The sequence below is a fragment of the Ammospiza caudacuta genome, chromosome 14 (assembly GCF_027887145.1).
Source record: "Ammospiza caudacuta isolate bAmmCau1 chromosome 14, bAmmCau1.pri, whole genome shotgun sequence".
NCBI classification, from domain to species: Eukaryota; Metazoa; Chordata; class Aves; order Passeriformes; family Passerellidae; genus Ammospiza; species Ammospiza caudacuta.
In genome coordinates this window covers 8,426,874-8,444,146 of record NC_080606.1, presented here as the reverse complement: position 1 = coordinate 8,444,146, position 17,273 = coordinate 8,426,874, and the positions used below count along the sequence as shown (strand labels likewise).

Sequence of the window (17,273 nt, the reverse complement as noted above, 5' to 3'; positions counted from 1 at the left end):
CAGAGGAGTTGTGCACACTTTGCATGGGGGCCCCTGTTCCTCTTTGTGTCCCTTTTGCAGCACAGCTCTGCACCTGTGCTTTGCTCTGGGGGTCACAGAGTCATCCATGAATGGCAGGTAATTCAAGGCTCATGGTAGCTGAGTCTGGACCCTCTCATTAGCTGAACAGCTAATCAGGCAGAAATCTGTGGGGCTCTGCAGTTAATTACAGGGCAGGGTTAGAGGGTGGCTACTAAAAATATCTATTTCTTGGCTATGCCACTGTTGCCTGCTAGAACCAGTGGAGGCTAATTGCAGTGGATTATCTGCACAGATAAGGTTAGATGTACTATTCGGAAGAATACATAATCTGGGAAGCCTTCTGTTAATGGGACTTGTGATTTCTTTTTTTTAATTGTTCTTTATTAATGGGATATGATGTGCCTTGTGCTTTCTCTCACTAAAGAGAGAATGAAGATTGAAGTTTGGTTGTACAGCTACATTATCAGCTTCAGTGTTCAGCTCTTGATCTTGTAGCCAACAAATTTGAATGTCTTCAAACCAAAAAAGGTATTGGAATGTGGTCTTGAAATCTTACAGCACTGGGGTTGTTACAGTCATTTGTTATCTCTGTAACAACTACTTCATGGACATTTCTTATTTGAGTTTGAAAATAAGGATAGCCAGGTATACCTCTGCTATATTGTCCTGTAAAAACTTAGCCTTTTGTAAATAAGCCACAGCCTTACTGTATTTAAATTACTTTCTGGTGAGAGTGGGACTCTCTGAGTATTCTTCAGGAACACAGATTGGGAGAAGGTAATTTAGCAGAGTCTTTCAAGCTGATTAAACTGTTTTCCAGAACATGAAATATACCTGGAGAAATGGGACTGCTAGTGAAGTTTTTCCCCTGAATATAGTAGACATTATCTTCACCCTGAGTGAAGTCAGTGGCAGAAGTGTCTCTGGTGTAAAAGGATTAGGAAGCAGTACCTATCAAAGAGCATAATGTTGCAGATTTTCCAATGTTTGCATTGGCAACACAGATAAGGACAGTTTAGGAGATTTTCACAGATACAAATTATGTCTTTGAAAAAAAAAATGTGCAAAAGTGGATGTGTTTTGCAAAGCTGTTTATGCCTTTTAATTGATACCTTACTGTTAACTATTTATTTTAGACTAGCCATCCTCTTAGGCTTAGGAGCTCATAGGAAGAATTACCTTCACTAAATACATTTTATTTTTCAGTGTATCAGTTGTAGTGAAAGTACATTAAATGGGCCTGTAATTCACTGCATTGTGAGGAACTAAGCAGAAGCATTAACCATTGCTAATTAAAATTGAACTTGCAGATGTGGCATTCTTTTTACTAGAAATGTAGGGAACACTGTCCCTTAGTGGTGGTGAGGAAGTATTGCTTAAGAAATACCTACACAACTACTTGTTCATCTTACTGTGTACATTGTAGTGAATGTCTGTTGCTGGCAATTAACAGCAGCACAGGGTGTGCAAAGCCTTGAGTTATCTGCTGAGATTATACATAAACTAATGGAGTCTGGAAAAAGAAGGCCAGCACTACGCAGAGGTTGTTTATTTCCAGAACAGGCTGAAAAGTACAAAACTTGATCCCAACATAATTTGTACCCCAGTGAGTGCCTCACTTTTACATCAGTGGTCCTGAGCTCACTGTGTGACATCCTTATGCTTCCTAGTGTGGATGAAAAAAAGCTGGTGTGCATTTGGGCAGGTATTTTGTCACAGGCAGACAAAATTTTTCTTCTTGGCACTCAGGCTTCCTTACTGCCTTTGGGATAAAGCATTCCTGGGCTTCAGGCACTGCTCTGGAGAAACTTGCTCCTTTTTCTCTGTGTAGCCATGGTCTATGGATAGTCTGAGGATTCAATCTCCAGAGCTGTGTAGTTTGCCTGCAAGAAACTCATTATCACTTAAAAATGAGGACTTGTCATTTTCTGCATTTATCTGTTCAGCTTAACAGATGTAATTGCCTTGTAAGGATAGTAAGACTACTTACACACTTATCTGCATGACTTCTTTCAGATTTTTAAAAAATCATTCTATCAATACACTATTTTTGCCAGCAGTATTTTTTGGTCTCAGTCCTGGTCCATGATAACTGATTGTCAGTAATATGAACAAAAGGGCATTTGGTGGGAGTGCTGCTGATAAAGTCTAACAATCTAATGTGCATTTTTGTACCTGCTCCTGAGAGTCCCAAGGCCTGACACTGCTCCATTACTCCAGCACAGCATGCAGAGACAGGGTAAGCCAGGGATCTGGGAGGCTTCTGACGATTGCCTAGGCTGTATCTGCTTAGACAGTGGGCTTTTGGGGGATTTGTCTCTTAAATCCTAGATATACAGGATTCTGTCTGTTGGGATATATTTGGTGAAGCTGGGCTGGCTCCTAAGAATTTTTCTGGTATAGAGATAGGTCAACATGTGAGCAGGAAGAGGCTCAGAATGTGTAACTGTAATAATCTTGATTAATTTTTCTCTGTAGCTCTCCAAAGACAGGAAGGAATGAATCCTGTGAGCAGTGAACTATCTGCTACCTCACTATTGCTTTTAGCCTCATTTCCTGCACTCCCAGCTTTCTTCAGTCACAGTGGCATATTCAGAGTGAAACTTGCACTTTTGATTGCCTTCAGCTGAAAACCTGTCCCAAATCCTCCACTGAGGTTTTTCAGGTGAAGAGCCCAACTTATCCAAACAATCACGTGGATGCTTTGTCTGGATCTTTCTGTTTCTTCAGTCTTCTATCCTCCTAAGTGCATCCTTACAAAGCTTGAGAGAGAATTTTCCTTAGGAAATATCTGTGGGGATCTTCTCTGGAAACTCCTGGGTTACTAACCATTAACTTACTCTGCTAAATTAACAAGCAGATGTTTGGCTGCAGCACTGGCCAAAGTAAAAAAAGGGGTAGTGAATAAAAGCATCATTTTTCAATAAGAATATAGTAGCATAATATAAAAATTGCCAAGTTTTGAGGAGAAACAGTCTTCAGCGTTTTTCTCTTGTAATTACTTGAAATGCAGCAGAATGGATTTTTATCTCAAATTTGTGGGGTTTAAGACCATTCATTTCCTTTGAGAATTCATCTGCATTTTATTAACAGCACATTGTTTCTTCATAGTGTAGCATTTATCAGTTGAAATATGTACTTTTTATAGACACTGACAGCATTACTGATAACAACAGTGAGACATCAGTTACCAAGTTCTAGAAGAAAAACTCAAACAAACCAGGAACATGGAAGAGGATGTTACAGAGGTAACCCAGACAATCTCAAGAAGTGAGCAGGTATGGCCAACTCTCTCTTTTTTTCTATGGTGCCCATAGCCACAGGGATTCCATAATGCTCTGCACATATCCTCACACCAGGCAGGGCTGGCTCATGGGCTGTGGGACTGATTGTTGGGTAGTTTCACTTCTCTCCCAGGAACACAGTAACCAAACACAGTGAGTAGCACAGCTGGTGCCTTTTTAATGGACAATGTTGTTGGATGTTTGTTTTGGTAGCCTCTTGAGGTCTGTGGGGTATCTCTGTAATTTAATTGGGGACATTTTTCAGGGCTGAACTGTCAAATCAAATCTCCAGTGCTGCCTGTTCCTCAGACTCCTGCTCTCACTTGTAGTCTGGGCATAGAGGTTTACCCAGAGAAATATGACAACATAAATCACACTGAGATTGGGTGTGTGCATGTATTGAAGAGGAAAGGGAAGAGAGGAAGCTCAATCTGCCTGCACATTTATTGGAAAACACTTCTAAGGGTACTTCACTGGCCTTCTACAGCTATCTGGCCAGTGCACATTTGTTTTCCCACTTCCCAGATGAGCCTGCTTTGCTGGGAGGTCTCAGAGCACACACAGCATGCCTGTGAGACGGTGGCTGATGCACTGGGTGCTTATGTTCTCTTCCTGTGTGTTTTGTAGGATTCCCTGGTGTATGTTTTGTAGGATTTCCTGATGTATGACCTTTGACTGTATCCTGTGTCTGTCACCTGGCTGTACCAGAAAATGAGCATTTGAAACCAACAAAAACTTGTGTGAATTCACAGGATATTGAGTGCTGCTCTGTAGCTGCTGTGTGGCTCTTCAGACACAGAACTGAATGGCATCATCCATGGGGATGTAGCAAAACATTCCTTCTGTGCCCTGATTGGCCTGTAAAGCTGTCAGTGGATGGCTCAGGGCAGTCTTTGAGGAAACAACTTTCTCTAATTATGAGCAGATGTGCTGGAAGTGCTATGTGGTTGGAAGAGCTAGGCATATGTGCAGATAGGACACTTTCATCTTTCCAGTCATTTAATACTTCCTGTTGGATGGTGAGCACATCTCTGTGCTCACAGTGGAAAATGAGTGAAGATGTTTTAGGCCTTCATTTAAGCACCATCTGTGAGGTGCTTTGAGATCCCTGGGATGGAAGAAGGATAGTGATGGATGTGTGTGCTGACATACCATGGAAATCAGCAATGTGTCTTGGGGTGTGAGGAGCAATTCACAATGGTCTGTGTTAGAGTGTTAGTGGCAATTTGCTTTAATAACACCACAAATTTGTTTGCACCAGCTTCATGCACAGCCTTCTTCCTTTTCATGCAGTTCAGGAATCTGACAGGAGATGCTTGATTTCCTACATCCATACACTTTGAAGAATTTTATCTCACTGTGTCTTTATATATATTTAGATGGTTCCCATCTCTGTAGGATTTGTGTACCTCCCAAGTATTTTAAAACAGAAAAAATCCTTTCCTTCACATTTCTATCTAGCCACTAATAGGAATAGCTTGATTGGACTATAGGGATAGGATTTGTTGGGCTGGCTACCAGCCTCCTTTGCATGATTGTGTGTGAAGAAATGAAGCTCAGGAGAGAAATTTTGCATTTGCCTCTGACTGCATTCAGATCTGGGTTATTTCTATCTCTATGAGGCAAACTAAGTCCCACAGTGCATAAATACTGCCTAGGAAATGTGGAACTCCCACAGTCTTTTCTCACCCCTTGGTCAATGGTGGCAGTGCTCCAGCAGGAGCTGGCTATGGAAGATTATGAAAGGCTTTGAATATCAGGAAAGAAGACCAAAGTCTGCTCTTGGTAAGAATCTAGGGTGAGCAAAGCACCACACTGCTCTTCTTTGCTATGCAGACATCTGCTGTATTTTTCACCTGCTGTGGTTTATTTCAAAGCACAGGGAATTGCAGTAATTAAGCTGCAAGACACAATTTATGCAGCAGTGTGTCCAGGCATGCGCTCCTTAGGATGAGGTGCAATTTTCTGGCCAGTCCCACCTGGAAGAGGGCATTTCTGCTGACATGACTGTTCAGCCATCCACTGGCAATGTGGAGGACACAGACACCCCAAGGCTGTGAGACAGATGCAGCAGCTGACTAAGAAACTACCACTGTTGGGACGTGAAGGAAATGTTTAACACAAAAGTGAGCACAGAGGTGAGTCTGCACAGAATGGCAGGTCCTAAACAAGACAAGACAACAAGACAAAGAGATATCAGCTTCATTGACCATTTCACTGTTCCCACAAGACAGAATTTCATAGAGTTTCAGTTCCACCCTGGTGTTTAGAGCAGTTGACTTCTGGGGACAACAGAGATCTGAGTAAAGTGTCCCAGTCATTTCTTGTGAGCATGTGCATCATCTGATGTGAGTTACTCCTGTAGCAGAGTTCAGAAGAGCCTTTTACAACCCATCTACACCCACACAACCCTGCACCCATATGCCACAGAACAATTATCAGGAGTTTCAGTTGCTATGTGTTCAGGCCTGCCTAGGCTAGCCTTAATCTTTCTGGTCTGGGCAATCTGAGCTTTCTGCACACAGTGGCATGGATCTTACCAAGCTTGCCAATGCTTTTGTAGGTTGATGCCACCACGTCCTCCTTACAAGTAGCATCCTGTAAGCTGGAATCCATTCAGCTCAGCTGTGCCTAAGTGCAGACATCACACTTTCCTCCTGATTGTGGACAGGTTTGGTCCCTGAGTTCAGGTCTTTTTCACTGTCTTTTCTCTTCTTGCCTTTTCTGCCACAGACCATCAGAGCATCCCATTGTGCTGTGTGACCGGGAAGATGGATAGGAGAGTTCTCTAGAGTAGCTAAGGCTTATGGAGGGACAGTTTCACCACCTCATCTCTATTGTGCCTCTTGGCTAGGGGAGATGTTCTGCAAGTCTGATTCAACATGATGGCACATGCTGAAATAAGAAATTACCATTTGCCTTCGTTAGATGGATGTTCATTTGGTGTCTCTCACTCTGCCCCTCAGCCTAGGTGCGAGGCCAGCGGCACAGTTCAGCTCGGAACCCTCGCTGCTCTCCGGAGTTCTGTGAAAATGTGACACGTTTGTAAGGCACAAAAAGCCTCACAGTGCCCGAGAGCAGCGCAGCCCTGCTGCAGCAGCACAAGGCCGGTTTCACAGCAAGCCGGTTTAAAGGCCGGTTTCACAGCAAGCCAGGGATCGTGACTGGGGCCGCTGCGGGAACCCCCCGGCGCCGCTTCGGGCGCGGTGCGCGGCTGCTCCGGACGGGGCCGACGGACAGCGCCGAACCCCGCAAAGCTCCGGGGGCCTGGGTAAGCCCCGGGCTCAGCCGGCCATCGGCAGTAGTGTCCCCGCACCACGGGATGTCACTACGGAGCCAGCGGACACCTGTATATTTCGGTGCTTTTTGTAGCCTTCCCTCTGGTGCGCGTCACTGAGGGCTCCGCTGCCCTCAGCGGGCTCCGGGGCCGCCGAGCGCGCTCCGGCGGGCACCGGGCAGCCCGCCCATCACTGGGGTGGAGAAAATTATTCGCTCCTTTTTGCCTCCCAAGTAACCTCTGCCTCTCGGGCACGGCATCGCCTCCCCACCCCGCCCGGGGAACAAGAGACCGGGACGCCGCTGCCGCCCGGGGGCTGCGGGCAGCCGGGCCCCAGGACCGGACACCGGGCTGTTGTTGGGGCCGCCCGCATCCAGCCCCGGAGCATCGCGGAAGGAGGAGGGGGGCGAAAGCGGGTTCACTTCCGCCTGGCTGCAGGAACCACAAGCCCCCAGAATATATTAGAATAATAATAATAGAAACGTCCTCCCCAGCCCCGTTTTTGTCCCCCTGGAAGGAGGGGGTGGCGAGCAGAGCAGCGAGGCTGGCGGCGGGCGGATCGATGTGGAGCCGGTGAGGCCCCGCGGCCGGCCCCAGCTCCCCGCCGGCACCGCGGCCGCGGCCGGCAGGACAAGCGCAGCCTCCCCGCGGAGAGGCCCGGGAGAAGGTCTGTGCTTTGCCTTTGTACCTAGCGTGCCCGGCAACAGGCTGTGCCCTGGGCGGGCTGCTGGCAGCCCGCGGCCCCCCTGCAGCCAGCCGGGCATCAAAGCCCAGCCGGGGATCCCTGCGGGGCTGCAGCTTGCGGGGGGCTGGGGAGAGCCCCGAGTTCTTTGTCAGCACCCGGCTCTCTCCGGTAATTCCCAAATCTATGCCTTCTAGCCGCCCCGACCCCTGTCCTCGGGCTGGGGGTCTGGTTATTTGAGGTTTCAGGGAGAACTGGCTCCATGGAAAAGGCTCTGGCGTGTGCCTGGCGGTGCCGGTTGGGCCTGGATGCCGCGGGACAGGGATGCCGTGGGACCGGGATGCTGCGGGACCGGGATGCCGCGGGACAGGGATGCCGTGGGACCGGGATGCTGCGGGACCGGGATGCCGCGGGACAGGGATGCCGTGGGACCGGGATGCTGCGGGACCGGAATGCCGTGGGACCGGGATGCCGTGGGACCGGGATGCCGCGGGACAGGGATGCTGCGGGACCGGGATGCCACGGGACCGGGATGCTGCGGGACCGGGATGCCGCGGGACCGGGATGCCGCGGGACCGGGATGCCGCGCTGCCGGCTGGCGCTGCAGGCGGGCACAGGAAGCCTGGCGGGGGGCAGGAGGCGAGGGGAGGCCAAGGGCTCTGCAGGCTCCTCGTGTGAGCCCCCGGCGAGCTGGGCTGCTTGCCCGCTGGGCCGAGTTGAGCGCCATAGATTGCACTTTCCCATGCCAGATGCACCTTCAGTGACTTGCCATTCAAATATCTTGAGATCATTGCTTTTCACATATTAAACATTTCCCAACTTTTAGCTTGTTATTTTTAATCTTAACACCTTGAATTCCAGAGTGCTTTGATGCCTCAAACCTGTACACTGGTAGCTGAGCATTGTACTTTGGAAACCCTAGAAGTCTGCACAATTTAATATTACTTTAATGTATAGCAATGTATAAGGGAAGTGATTTGCTTAAGACTAGTGAAAGCCTGGGGAAGAAAAACCCTGCCCTCTCATTGCCCTGTGCCTGCACTTCCCCTTCCAATTCCATTCCTCTTGCCCTTTTTTTCCAGCCAGAAGTGTGACACCTAGAGCTGTTTAGGAGCTACTTGCCCTTCTTTCTGAACCTTTTACGGAACTATGGTCACAAGAGGGAAGAGGGAAGAGAAAGTGTGAGTGTTCACTCTAAAGAGGCTCTAATCCAGAAATTAAGGTATGGCACAGAAGGAATAAGATGCAGTAAGTAAGATGCAGTAAGTCTGAGAGCTGAAAAAAATAAACAACTGGTCCATCTGTCATCTTGCTCATTTCCTTTCATGAAGTCTGAAAGTGTGTTGAAAACAGTTTAAAGATCAGGTTCTTAATTAAGCTCCCAACTTGTGTGTGAGAAAGTGGAGTGACTTCTCAGTGGTCCTGCAGTCACAACCCCATGTAGCATCCAGCTGGGGTGCAAGTATCTTGTGGTGTGGTTACTTGTGAAGAGTTTTAATAATGGGCTGTAGAACAAAGTTATTCTTCTGCTTGTGAATCTGCAGAGGAAGGGAAATAATCTTCTTTGATTCTGCTTCCCTTTGAAAAATTTATTCTAAATTCTCTTCTGCATGTGATGTAACTTTGTGGTGGGGACAGGATGCAAGTCTGGCTTCTTGGTCAGCTGGAGAGGACATTGTTACCTGGTTGGGAGGTTCTGCAGATCTGCTGCTGTAACATGATTGATAGCTGCAATAGCATGGTTAACTCTAATTCAGCTGTGTATTTTCCCTGTAAACTGAGTCTTGTGAAAGTAGTCATCACTTCAGAGTCAGTTACACTCAACTGTGAGCTTGGGATTTATACCACAGAAACGTTTGCCTTAGCACAGAGACACATGGGTAGGAGTAAAAGTAGTAAAATCGTAACTTTGGATGATACTATTCAATGCAAAGATGTCAGAACAAGTGAGAGGTGCTTTCCCTGTGAATGAAGAAAGGTAGAAGTACAGCATGGTGGTGCACAGGATGGTACAGGTAGAGCCATCCCTCTGCCATAGGCAGCAGTGATACAGAGCATGAATCCTTCTGCATCTGTTGTCTGATGTAGATGTTTAAATTGCTGAGATTTCCTATGGTCTGTAAAATCTAGGGTACCACGTCACCCAAAGCCCTCACTAGCAGTTGTAATGGTATTTGAATGCTGTTGTGTGGATTTCTCTTTAAAACTGGGTTTACTCTCCAGAAGCCAGGGAAATCTGAATATTTATCTGCATTAGCAGAATGGTATTAAATGCAAAATCCTTAGCTGCCATGAATATTTATTCTTATCTTAGCTGGCTTCAAATTGCTTCTCTGGCCGATTGCCATCCCTGAAGGTTATTTTTCCAGAGGTTTTGGAGTGGACGCTCACACACTGATACACCTCCAGATTTCATGTTCCTTGATATTTTGAAACAGATTGTCAGTAGTTGGCAAACAACTACATAAAAACAGTCAGGGAAGAAAGTATGGGCCCAAAACTACCTTTGGGCATCAATAGATATCACTTTAAATCATCAGATCATAACTAATTCAGTATATGTAAATACTCTCAGTCTCTCACAGTGCTCTCTTAAGATTGAGTGCCTTGAAGTTATCCTCCTAGTTGAAGCCTTAACCCTTCAGATAGAATAAGATACATTTTGAGATCCTACAGGATTTTTTTTTTTAATTCCCCAGTAATCTTTCTTTCAGCATCATATTCTAGAAGGTTTCACTATGGAACCAGGGGTCTATAGTCACAGGTCTGTTGAGCACAGCAGGGCATGTACAGAATCTCCCTGGACACACTGAGTCCATGGTGGATGAAGTGTTCATTGAGTGCCCTGGAGGAGGTTTCTGAGTGTAGAGCTCTCCAGTGTGGGTGCTGGCCCTTGTGGGTATTTTGTGGGTGGTGCCATTATTTCTTTTAGCTGAGTACTGGCCGCCTGTCTCTATTCTTCATCAGTGCAGAGGGTCAGTTTATGTATTATAGAAATACATTAATATTTACTAAGGACCTATGGTCTGGTTCCAAATTTACCCAGGAAAAATCACACAATAATTTAGGATGAATGTGACTCATGGGGTTGATATAGTCCAACCTGCTGCTGAAAGCAGGATCAATTTTTAGCAGGTTGCTCAGGGTTTGGTTCAGTTAAATTAGCAATAGCTCCAAAAACAAATATCCTACAAGCTCTCTGACGCAATTTCAGTGTTTGACCATCATCATGAAAAAAAGATTTATAATCAGAATTCCCCATGTTTCAGTTTGTGTCTGTTACCTTTCACTGTACACCTCCTGGAAAAGTCTGATTCCATCTTCTCTACCTTCATGGTAGGTAGAAGTATATACATAAATAGGTTGATATATAGAGAGAGTGAGGGTAGAAGAGATGTAAAAGGGCCTTTTCATAGCTGCTTTGCATTACAGGCAGCTTTCCTAAGGCTAAGATCTTCCATGTGGTTTACTCTGATGTGATGTTAAGATGGTCACAGCTGTAGCCTTGCAATGAACCTGTCTCCTAAATCCTGCCTTTGAATGCAGCAGTAATATGACAGAGTGTGGACTGTGTCACTGGACTGGATGAGTGCTGAATTAATGTGGCCCCTTTTCTACCTGTGGGGTTTTCCGGGAGCTTCTTGCAGTTTCAGTAATGAAACCCATTTGTTGGCATGTTTTTTCCCCTAAGGGATTAATTTGATTTTGGGATGGATCCATCCTGTCATATTTGTATGGTGTAAGACATTTCCTTCCCTGACACCAAGTGTGCCCCAAGCAAAGTCACTGACCAGTGTCAGCAGTTTCCCAAATTTTAAACCTTGGATACCATCAAGTGGCAGCATTATCTGCAAGGCAGTTTGTGCCCATGAGCATCATACACTGTGGAGTTATAAATTTCTGTGGGAAAGGGAAAGGGAAGGTATGGATCATCTGTGCTGGCCTCACATGTCACTAGGTCTCACAGACAAGGGCTTTGAAACAGCATGAGGCTGTGTGAGCAGAGGTTTAGGGTGGATATTACGAAGAAGTTCTTCACCAGGGAGTTGGGCACTGGAACAGATTCCTCAGGGAAGTGGTTCACAGCACCAGCCTGACAGAGCCCAAGAAGCCAATGTTCAATTTGGACAACGTTCTCAGACACATGGTGGGGTTACTGGGGTTGTTCTGGGCAGGGCCAGTTGGACTTGATGATCCTTGTTCCTTTCAACTCAGGAAGTTCTGTGGTTCTGTGATTCTATGAACATGTGTCAGCCAAAGCAAACCAGAAATTAAATTGTGTAGGAGATAAAAACACCTTTGTAGGTGAAATAAAGGATAGTGCCCTCTCCTAAATAAACCATTTATGAGTTCTGAAGTTGAGAAATTTGTATTTAATTTTTGCCATCCGTCCCCAGTCCTGGACCACTGCTCCTTTCTCTTATGTTGTTGTTAGCTAGTATGGTGTTCATTAATCAAACCTTTTCCAATAGGCTCAAGCAGGTTAATGCACTTTGATGTACACAATGGGGGTGTATTAAAAAGTCAGTGAAACACTGATTGAATTTTCAGTAACAATTTCTGTTCTAGTCGGTAATGGCTGATTTATGCAGAGGTTAGCAGAGAGCAATAATCAAACAATATCTCTTACATAATAAGACAGAGGATCAGCTGGAAAAACTGACCTGCTGTCTGGCAGTTGGTGTGAATGTTTTATTTTCGTGGTAGCATAAGGACTGCAATATTAGAGTAGGTCTGAAGGTCACCTGCTCTGCTGTTCTAGCCTGCTTTGACTTGTCCTCTGTGGCTCAGGTGACAGTATAAAGACCCTACAACAGGAACTTGCTGGTCAGTTCATTTCCCCACATTATAGCTCCTTATCAATTATCAATTATCATTATCATTATCAATTTAAGGATGCTTTCCAGCAGCAGTTATAGTAAATTCCACAACAGGCTTTCTAGGGGGATGCAGCATCTTCACTGCTGAAGATTTTGGGGAGTTAGAAAGCAAGCATTGCTAAGGACATAAGTGTTCAAGTGGGGGATTCAGGTCTGCACCATCCGTTAGACATTGCTGAGAGCTTCTCTTTCACACACAGATGGTCACTCCTGAATGTCTGCAGGACAAGCTCTCTTCCTTGCCCACTTCCCAGCCCTTGCCATCAGAAACATCCCTTTCATCCCTCCCATGGGTGAATGTACAGCACAGGGCAGAGTCTGTGGCACTGCAGCTTTTCTGCCATATTAACCACTTCACAAGGTGTAGGGTGTGGAGCTAAGCAAAGCATGGGAGAGGTTACCAGTTCCCTCTTTCAGGATGCTGGAGTAGTTACACAAATACATAAAAATATGGGATAGAGCAGGGGGAAAAGATATGTGTAGAAATACCAGTTTGTAATTCTATGGAACTCAATAGGAGTTTATGCCCTGGTCTACAGTTTTGCTCTACACCTAACCTTTAATATATCTAATCAATCTTCCCATTGCTCAAGGGCCTCATCTAAGTTTGATTAGCCATTTTAAGGAAAACAGTTTATTGCTGAGTAACAATGAATCACAGCCTTCAGATTAAATTAAAAGTCAGGAAGAGCCCAAAACCAAAGAAGGCAGTAAGATCTCTGAGCTCTGGGAGGAGCCCTGGAAAGGCTGTTACTGAAGGAACCTTCTCTGCTCATCCTCCTGCAGCAGGACTCCCAGACCAGTGGTACTCTTTGGAGAACACCTTGGCAGGACAAACTTTTCTGAGAAAGAGGCTGTAAGTACAGGAAGATCCCCATTTAGTGCTGAGGTCACAGGACTGTTGTCAGCTGATTTGGATTCTGTCCCAAATTCTCCTCTTGCCCTGCTGTGAGAGACTGGATTTTTCACTTAACCTACCTGCACTTTGCGTCTTCTAGATAGAAAACTATTTTTATTTATCTCTTTGAGATCTCTATAAAAAGGATGCTATGTATCATCCTCACTCTTTACAGTCAGCTAGAGGCAAATAATACAAAAGCTCTGTAAGTGCAGCACATTTTGGCCTGACGGGTCTCTAATGACCATTTCACTGGGACTCCTTAATAGCTGCAAAACTGAAATGGAATATCCTCCTCTTGCATATTCAGAAAGGCACTTTAGACAGGTGTCTGCCCAGGCCATTGTCCAGCACAGAGTGCACTGTGAGGGCACATACCCACATGAGGTTTCATCAGTGTGGGATTTCATTTCTGCCACACCACCTGCAAATCGTGGCAGCCATGTGACAAATGGGGCAGGAGCCTTTTGGTTATTTTGTGGGGCTTTCCCATAGGATCAAAGAAACTGTCCTTTTTGTTTTCAGATTAGTGCTTATATTATTAATTAATGAAGAGGAGAGATAAAGAGGTCTGTTGGCTTTGCCCCTCTTTAATGTTTATCAAGGGGAAAATTATACCTTGAAGACCTGTTTATTTTAAGATTTTTCCTCTGCTAATGATGTTTACCACTGATCTCCCCAGTGATGGCTGGAGTGTCTTTGGCTCTGAGCCTGCACAGGAAGAATGAGGGAATAATAAGCTAAAGGGTTGTTTTGGGGGGGGGGTTTGATAGTTGTTTGTTTTCTTCATTATGTGTTCGAGGCTTGTTTCCATGAGAAAACTCTAGGTAACCACAGAACTGAGGAAATTCTATTATCTTGGGAACTGAGGAGTGGAAGATGAGAAATATGCAGGCAAAAAACTGTTAATGTTTTTATAGAACATCCAGTACTTGCCTGCAGTGCTTTGGCTACAGTGTGGATTTTTCTGTAGACCACCCCAATGGAATTTGAGAAGAATAAATTAGATATTAGAGAACATTTTAAAATAATACTTTTACAGTCACATCCCTACTCTGGCTATAAATATACATCATGAAAGCAGTGTAAAGTATTTCTGTAGTGTTTTACTGTAATGTTTATGTTTGTCTTCCTTCTTTCACTCATTCTCACTCTGTGATGACTATAAGAAGTCTTAGCACTGGCAGGACAAGATGACACTTCCTCGCCAGCACAAGTTACTATAATTCCTCTTCTACCTCTCTCCTTCTAGAGCCACCAAGGAGATACCTGCAGCAGTGGAAAGTTCTTCCCCCAAAGGTAGAGTCAAGAAATGCTATTAGATTTACATTTTCTCTCTGTTAAACAACACTGAGTGTTAAGCAGAGGGTCTTTGCAGGGGCCCAAGTTCCAGTGGCAAGATTGTAAATTCTCATTTGGTCTAGTTTTTAGAAATTCCATCCCCAGAAGTATCTGGAAGAAAGGTCAATGAAAATTGAAATTCTTGAAGCCAAACAGTTCAGAAAATAAGCCCTAAGCAGCTCTGCTCAAAATTACATAAGGAACCAGCTTTTAGTCCCTCCCCTTAGTGTTTTTTCATAGTTCATCTATCAACTGCAAAATCCTGAGGCATCTTCTGAACACCTCATCCAGGAAGGGACCCTCATAAAGAAAATTCAGTGGAGTCCAGTGATCATGTGACCCAAAATATCTTCCAGTTTATTCAGAAGTTTTCCTTAATTCCAGGAAGTTCCTAGAGAATTCATCATTTTCAAGTAGTTCATAGAGAAGGAAATGTGCTGATCAAGATACAGGAATAATTATTTGCTTTAACTGTTCAGATATGGCTTCTTGAATTTTCCAGTCAGGCTCCAGAATTACTGGTATTTATTCAAGTAAGATGATGAAATGACTTATTTTCAGTTGGCAATTAATACATTGGCTTTAGGGAATGAAAACTGTGTTACATGAGAAACAAGAACAGCAACATCATCAAAAGATTTTCGTCTGTTCCTTGTGCCAGTCTGTGTTGTGTGTAAATCTGTAATTCTCAGCTGCCTTACCATCAACCATGTGTGGAATCTGGGGTGTGCCTGTGGTGTGCAGTGCCTTGCCCTTGCTGGCTCCTCGTTGGGGAGAGCAGCTTGGGAAGCTGGAGGCTGGCTGAGCCTGCCAAGATCCATTCTAGGGAATCCATGGCACTGTCACCGCTGGAGCTTTGCACTTTTGACTTGGAATGAGGTTGGGCACCCTGCAGATTTTTAGTACCAGTCTTTGCTTCAAAAGTTTCCATCATGGGGATTTCAAAGGGGATCCAGACAGGTGAAGCCAAGATTGCAATTTTCTAGAGTAAGTGCAGTGCTAAGGAGGAGGTATGTGGGCACACAATATGTGTGTGGATTGTTTTAACTCATGTTTAATCCTTTAGGTTTGGGAGTGGAAGTAACGTCCCCTTTTTTTCCTTCCTGTTTCTTGGATGGAGGGAAAAAAAAAGAAATTATCTCTGCCATTCTGTATCTTTCTTGCAGAGAGCTTGTGAGGTAGTAGGGAATCTCTCAATTAATGTGCTTTCTGTTTTTTCAAAAATGGAGTTCTTCCTCAAGGTTTTCCAGATCTGATTTAACTGATGATATGATGAGTAGACTTGAAGCATTCCCTTGATGGTCAATAAACAGGAAACAAATTCAACTGAGGATCCCTGTCCAAGGAGCACAAAATAGGAGGAATACAGAGTCACATTTTCAGAAATCGGAAGTTAATTATTAATGTATTATGTCAGAAATCTGAGTTAACACAGCCAAGAAGACAGACATGTAAACACAAAAGGCTTTGTTCGTTATTGATGTTAAGGTATCAAACACACATTCTGTGAGACTTTATTTAAAGTGGAGCTTACCTGTGTTTAGAAAGGACAAAATATCTTATAAAAGTTTGCATATGACATCCTGAGTCTCACTCTGACCTTCTCTCTGGAGAGTCCAGTCCTCAGCTGCATTTTACTTAACTCTGAGGCTTAAATTAGGAATGGGGTGAAGTTTTGCCTCTTTTGAAATCAGGACAGTCTTAATTTTGAATCAGGTAAGCATATGGGTTTCATACTCTGCAAAGAATTTGAGGCAGAGTTTCCAATTTTCTATTTGTGATTTGCTCTGATTCTCAATGAGAGCATCAGTTTGGAAATCAACGTATATGCCATTTGTGCTTACAAGAAATTACAGTTGTAATTGCTCACAAAATTAGAAGGAATTTTAGGAAAAAAAGGTCTAATTTTAGGAGCTCTTAAGTAATTTGATCAAAGTGTTTTAGCACACATGAACCAGGACTGTTAATTTCCTTTTGTTGCATGTGCAAAGCTTAAATAAGGTGCTTGTAGAGTGCAAGTAGTTACAAAGGAGATAGATTTTGTTATTGCTTGCCTTGTCTGTGAAACACATTTTATGTCATGAGGCACCGATTACCTAAATTAGAAATCCCAAACAATGGTGTTGTCTCATTTGGTAGGAAGCAGAGACTGTGTGGACAACTGAAAGCTTGCTTAAAGGCAATCTGTGACCCACTCCATCCTGTTCTTATGCTAATGTGAGAATGGCTGTCCTGGTCACCATCTGCTGTCCCTGAGGTTCCGGCCTTGGGCACTCAGAATTGGTTTGCTTTATTAATGCTGGGCCATTCAGAACAGCAGCAGTGCATTTGTTATAGTCTGTGACATCAGAAGTTCCAATTGTAAGCATACAGAGATAACTGTCACTTGTAATAGTTCACTCAAACATGATAGCCACCACTTTTGCCAACCTCTCAGGCAGAGATGCCATCTTTCAAGCTGGAATTTTATCTTCAGCAAATTCAACAAAGGCCTCTCTGGCTTTTCAGGGTGATGGGGTTTTACTTCCTTGGAAGGTCATTTCATTTAAGTACTGGATGGATTTATTAGGTACTGGATGGATTTATTTTCTGGCTCTACATTTTAACTTTTGCAAATGCCCCCTAGAGAAACAGAATAGTATCTTGATATAAATAAAAATTAATAAATAAGACATACAATGTGATTATTTTTAGAGGGGCTAAAGGGCTGGGTTATCAAATATCCTCAACTAGTCTAATTAAACCAGTTGAGATTTAAAGGACACCATGCATCAGTTTTGCCTAAGCTTGTTGTCAGGACAAATGGCTACAATCTCAGTTGTAAGTACCTAATAAAGTCTTATGGAATGGTGATTCTGTTTGTGCTTATTAGCTACATGGTTCTTCCTTT

General features: G+C 44.3%; 1 protein-coding gene across 1 annotated transcript in view; it reads left to right on the top strand.

Moving 5' to 3' along the window:
• Positions 1 to 7,041: 7,041 nt before the first annotated feature.
• Positions 7,042 to 17,273, top strand: part of PAK3 (p21 (RAC1) activated kinase 3) — a 127,093-nt gene continuing 116,861 nt past the window's right edge. Inside the window, exon 1 of the mRNA XM_058814418.1 lies at positions 7,042 to 7,249. The gene's annotated coding sequence lies outside the window, so the exon portion shown is untranslated. The remainder of the gene's footprint in view (positions 7,250 to 17,273) is intronic.